Genomic DNA, 6,000 nt, shown 5'->3' on the forward strand with positions numbered 1-6,000 from the left:
AGATGTTTTTCCTAAAAGTATAAAACTTAACTATGTCTATTCTGGCACTCAGTAGCATCAATGGTTCCCTATTATCTATGAAAAATATGAACTACTCTTAACGGCATTTGAAGTCATTCTCATCTCGACTCCAAACTACTTTGATGGCATATTATTATAGCTAAACTGAACTTCTAAATGTTCCTTAGAAACAACATTCCACCTTTCTTCTCTATGCTTTTGCATAAGCTGTCCTCCAAGACTAGCAATTCTCCCCCTCACTATGCATCTCAGAATATGTAATACCTTTCAAGACTTAACTGAAATTCAAAATCAAAATGTGCAACAAATATTCAACAAATACATTGAAAATCGACTAAAAAGTCACAAATGGGCATTATTAATTTAGAGGTTTTCTTTTTAAAATATTAGATGCAGTAAATGTTGCAAAATTAAACATGACAAAAGAAAAACTATAAGATATTAGATAGATAAGAGATATTACAAGATATTACAAGACATTCCTTTGAAGAGGTGGAAAGTACAGAAATATGGAAACACTTTATATATGTTCTCGATTTGATGCACTATACTGACAGATTTCAGTGATTTTTTTAACCTCTCTTCGTCTTTTTTTCCATTAAAAAAATTTGTTTTGAATGTATTTTTGAGAACGAAGAGGACTACTGAATTTTTCAAGATATAAAAAATAAGAGAAACAAAAATTTCTTTTAAAAAAGGAAAAAAGTGGAACAAAAAAAAGGAACAGACACTAATAAAATACTTGAAAACCAATGACCTTTAAGATTTTCTTTAATCTGCTCAATAATTTTTTTTTACCTGTGCTGCAGCCCAGATGCAATCTATGTGCTGAGTACTCAACCGTCCTTCTGCTGCCAGAAAATTCAAAATCACTTGGCACTGTTTGATAATCTGTAAAACAGGGACACATAACTTCAATATACTAAATACATTTATCTCCCAAGACTGCTGAAAATCATTAATTTTTTTAAAAACAAACCTCAATATGTAAATTTGGTCCAAATATATGCTCAACAACATTGTTGCTAATAAGCCAGTCAGCAAGTTCTTTTGCAATTGACCTAAAGTAAAAGAATATAATTAGTTAGCACTGCAGATAAACTAAAATTGCAAAGCTTTTCCATGTAAAGCTATTACTATTATCATTTATCAAAATAAATAATCTTCATTTGAAAAGAATAGTCATGTAGACAAAAAAATTTCCAATGAGCAAAACAGAAACATAACAAATAAAGCTTCATAAATCTCTCAAAACTCTTCATTGAAGAGTTTCAGCCTGATAGATCTTACTGAGGAAAATGTGAAATGAAGCAATTCACTGCCTCTTCCTTTCTTCTCAGGGGCAATCCAGTCCATGACTTGATTTATATGGCCTACTTTCAACCAAAAATATGAAAAAGCACTGAAATACTTAAGGCTATCAGTTCCTCAGAATGCTCAAATGGGTACTAGAAAGGTGGCAAAGCCTGCATAGAATAACAAGCAAGAGTTGTCTTGACTTGTATCAGCTACTACTGATGTAAGACCTCAGTATGGTTGCTGCTGATGTGATCCATGAAGAGAAATGAATATTAGCTTATTAATAGTGTTTTGAGCAACTTGTAACATGGGAGTACCTTTTATATAATGTATACTTTCTATATTTTTCCCTCTTTTGCTACTATGAAGTACATCTAAAAAATCATTATAATATTAAGGCACAGAATAATCTGTATTAATTATACATGCATGAAAGTGACAATTATTGTTCAGGCAGTAATTCCACACATATATTTTTTTAAGATGCTATGAATTACTTTTATACTTTTTAAGATCTTAATTTCATGAGTATTTTTACATTTATTTTCCCTTCAAGGTATTATCAGGTTGTTTTCTCTACTCTGAACTTCACAAATAAATGACAGATTTCTTTCAGTAAATCACCAAATACTAAGCCCTTACCATCCTTAGTCACTATTATCTTAGTATGTCTTAGTCCATTAGCTAGTAAAATACACATTTTATAGTAGTCTAAGATCACAAAGTGTTTCACTGATGGAATAAGCAAACGAAAAGTTTTAATTTAACTCACAACTAACTGAAGAAGATAAACAATTTTAAATGGAAATTGCTGTACAATAATATATAAAAATCTAGTTCTCAAACTAAAAATCTTCATGAATCAAAGTATGAAGGAAAAAAGATCTAGACTTGAGGAGTAAATGTGAATCATATTAGAACAAATGTTTTGTTCAGTTTTCAATTCTAAAACAGAAATTTTGCTGGTTTATGTTTAAAAAAAATAAAAAGAAAGAAAATGGTAAGCATGGTCACTTTAGCAGCAACCTAAGAATTTTATATAGTTTCTGAGATTTAAGTAAATAAATCTAATGTTACTTTTAATTTATATAGTTTAAGATTGCTGTATAGAAATATTTGTAAATTACCAAATCCTGCTCTGTCCACACTCTGAAATCAAAATTTTTAACTTTCTCCCAGGTACCAGGAGGCATCATTACTGACCTTGTACAGGAATCACCCCTGCAGTAGTCACATTTATCCTACTTTCTCCATACTGACTGCTTAGTGAACAAGTTCATCTTTCTATTGTCCCCTTCTTGAGTTCCCACCTCTTTTATCATATGGGTGATTGTACTCTGCCAAGCTTAATCCCTGCATCATTCTACCATCCCCTGGTCTTTGCTCCAGAATATGTGATGGTTGAATGAAGATGAAGAAACTCCTGGATTGAATGGACTAGAATTTATGTTCCATAATGTCAATTAGTCCTACCGGGGGCAAGGCATTCCTTTAAATCTCCCAAATTAACCAATAATCCCAAACCTACCATGATTCCATCTCAAAATGTTCACTGCTCGGAAACCTGCCTCATACTTTACTGAAGAAATTGAAATTTTTTGCCCAAAACTCCATCTGTATCAGCTCTCATGTCATAAATTATCATCAATGTTAACGCATCAAATATACTTACCTAGTCCTAACCTCAATATGACCTCTAATCTTAAACTTTAAAATGTCCAAGATTGAAATGAATTGCCTCAATTGTTTTTTTTTAGGTTTTACTGCAAGGCAAATGGGGTTAAAGGACTTGCCCAAAGTCACACAGCTATGTAATTATTAAGTGTCTGAGGCCAGATTTGAACTCAGGTACTCCCCACTCCATGGCCAATCCACTGCACAACCTAGCCGCCTCCTCATACCTCAATTTTTAACTTAATGTTAATATCTCAAGTCAGAAAAATAGCTTGATAACTGTAATGTAATGTGATAACAATATGCTAAATTGTACTAATCAAAATTTATTCTTATTTATTTATGGATATTGGTAGTACACAAAACCATGAAAACAAAGATATATAATCACTAGTATGTAAGAAAAGTGCAGTAATATTCTACGCAAATGATTACTACTTTGCCAGAAAAATTCATGGGTAAAATAAACAATAATGATTAGTAGTTGAAAGAAAAATGTAATTATTGTCAGAAGCACTTAGGAAGAATTGTTGGGTGTGTGAATAACATATCAATATTATTGTACTTACATTTATTTTGGTTTTTAGCTACTTCCAGCTTTGAAAGTTTACACAAGGCAATCTTCTGCATTCTCCTCTAATGCTACTTTCTATCTCACCTGTAGGTATCTTGTATCTACCAATTTTTATATACTGTCTCCCATATTGGAATGTTAACTCCTTGAGGTCAGAATCTTTTTTTCCTTTTTCTTTGTACTCAGCATCTTTTTTTTTAATTCAGAAAGATTTTAAGTTTTACAATTTTCCCCATATTCTTACTTCACCCCACCCCACAATGTACCCACAGAAAGCATTTCTGTTAATCTTTGCATTGTTTCCATGGTATACATTGATCTCACCTGAATGTGATGAGAAGGAAATCATATTCATTTTTTTTTCCTTTTTTAGGTTTTTTAAAAGGCAATGGGGTTAAGTGGCTTGCCCAAGGCCACACAGCTAGGTAATTATTAAGTGTCTGAGGCTGGATTTAAACTCAGGTATTCCTGACTCCAGGGCCAGTGCTCTGTCCACTGCGGCACCTAGCCGCCCCCGTGAAATCATATTCTTAAAGAAGAAAAATAAAGGATAAGAGGTAGCAAAATTATATAATAAGATAACGGATTTTTTTCCAAATTGAAGGTAATAGTCTTTGTTCAAACTCCACAATTCTTTCTCAGGATATAGATGGTATTTTCCAATGCAGATAGCCCAAAATTGTCCCCGCTTGTTGCACTGATGGAATGAGCAAGTCCATCAAGGCTGATCATCGCCTCCAATGTTATTCGGGTTCTACTCAGCATCTTTTAAATTATGTGTTGGGGAGGGGGGCAAGATGGCGGCATGAAGAAAGCATTTCCCAGAAATTCCTTCTCAAAAAGACTACAAAATCTGTCAAACGATGACTCTAGCCAAAATTTAGAGAGGCAGAACCCACAGAAAGACTGAGTGATACATTTTTCCAGTCCAAAATAGCTTAGAAGTTCTGTGGGAAAAGTGTGTTTCACCAGGAGAGGGGGTTAGAAAAAAGCCCCTGCCACATTGCAACCCAGTCCAGTCCAGCCAGCCTAGGGATCACTGGGAACAGCTTGAAGGGCAGGAGGAGAACTCTGTTATACCAGAATGAGTGTGGAGTGAGGAGCACCAGCCTCAGAGCAGACCTGCCAGGAGAACCTGAAGTGGGAATTGGAGAAAACCAGCCTACACCTCTAGAGCACAGCCTACACACAGTAAGGGGGGGTCAGGGGAAACTGCAGAAATCTCTCTGCTCTCCCTGGGGCAGGACTCTACTGTTTACCCACATTCAGATCTAGGTTGTAGTTTGACCTTCCATACTAAGAGAGCAGGGTTCCTCCTCACAGCTCAAGGGCAGGGGGAGTGCCTGTGGCCATCTACATACCAAAGCACAGGCAAGAGAGCATAAGACCTTGAAGGAATAAAGGTTCCAGTGGGGTGTTCCCCCAAAAACCACAAAGCCTTGGAAGTGCTGTAAATTAAGTCTTGGGCTGAGGAAATAAGAAAACAATAGAAGAATAGAATGGTCCCATGGAAGATAAAAACACATACTCAGATGATGACAAAATCGAAGCTTCTGTATCCAAAACCTCCAAAAGTAATAGAAAATGGGTTCAGGCTATGGATGAACTCAAAAAGACTTTAAATTATGTTTAATTATTGGCAGATAGTTATTAAATGTCATTTTTTTACATGTCACAATGATACTTAAAATTTTTACCATAAACATAGATCCATTTGCTGGGACTTGACATCTGCAAAGCTACTGCATACTCAACCCCTCTATTCCCAACTTATGACAGATGCAGGTTAGTGTCACCACCCTAGACCAAAGAACATTTGGAATTTTATCCCATGGATGACCTAGATGGACCAGTATATACATATAATTGCCAGATAGCTATGCATGCCTATATTGTTCACATTCATTTACCTTTCCCTCCATAAGAAAGTCTATGGCTTCACTCATTCTTGTGAATGAGCAGATAAAAATTTCCTTCACTTAGTTGCTACTCTGCAACAAGTATAAACTCAATTATTGGAGTATTACTGTCTCACATTTGTCATAATATCCTCAAGTTTAATTAGACACTTTAAAGCAGTAATCTCATCAATCCAATTAAGACCCTAAGCTTCTTAGAAAAAGAGAAACATTTCTGAAAATCATAAAAAAATTACTTCTTAAAAAGAAGAATCATACTTTTTAAAACTTTCCCAACAAATACTGCTTTATCTCAGAGTCTCCCAATGTATGAATGAATATGGAAAAGAGTTGCAAAAATGTGAAATGAATGGACATTGTATATCATGCATTTCACCAAACATTGCAAATGAACAATGAGCTGGGTATAGAACTGAGGAAGAGGAGGAGGTATATAAGCTAGACTATTTGGGCTAAGTTTCGGGGAGGGATGACATGAAGCATAACTGAGCTTGACTATTAGTAAAGAATATA

General features: G+C 34.7%; 1 protein-coding gene across 6 annotated transcripts in view; it reads right to left on the reverse strand.

Moving 5' to 3' along the window:
- Window positions 1–6,000, reverse strand: part of USP34 (ubiquitin specific peptidase 34) — a 398,976-nt gene that overhangs the window by 211,550 nt on the left and 181,426 nt on the right. For 3 of the 6 annotated variants that reach the window (XR_012472449.1, XM_074206826.1, XM_074206813.1), the window contains exons 1-2: window positions 1,001–4,265; window positions 820–912 (exon numbers count right to left, since the gene is read on the reverse strand). The exons of 1 other annotated variant lie outside the window; for it this stretch is intronic. The gene's annotated coding sequence lies outside the window, so the exon portion shown is untranslated. Of the gene's footprint in view, window positions 1–819; window positions 913–1,000; window positions 4,266–6,000 lie in introns of those variants that run through there. 2 more of the 6 variants (XM_074206819.1, XM_074206830.1) reach the window with 2 other exon arrangements.

Source organism: Macrotis lagotis, chromosome 1 (assembly GCF_037893015.1).
Source record: "Macrotis lagotis isolate mMagLag1 chromosome 1, bilby.v1.9.chrom.fasta, whole genome shotgun sequence".
NCBI classification, from domain to species: domain Eukaryota; kingdom Metazoa; phylum Chordata; class Mammalia; order Peramelemorphia; family Peramelidae; genus Macrotis; species Macrotis lagotis.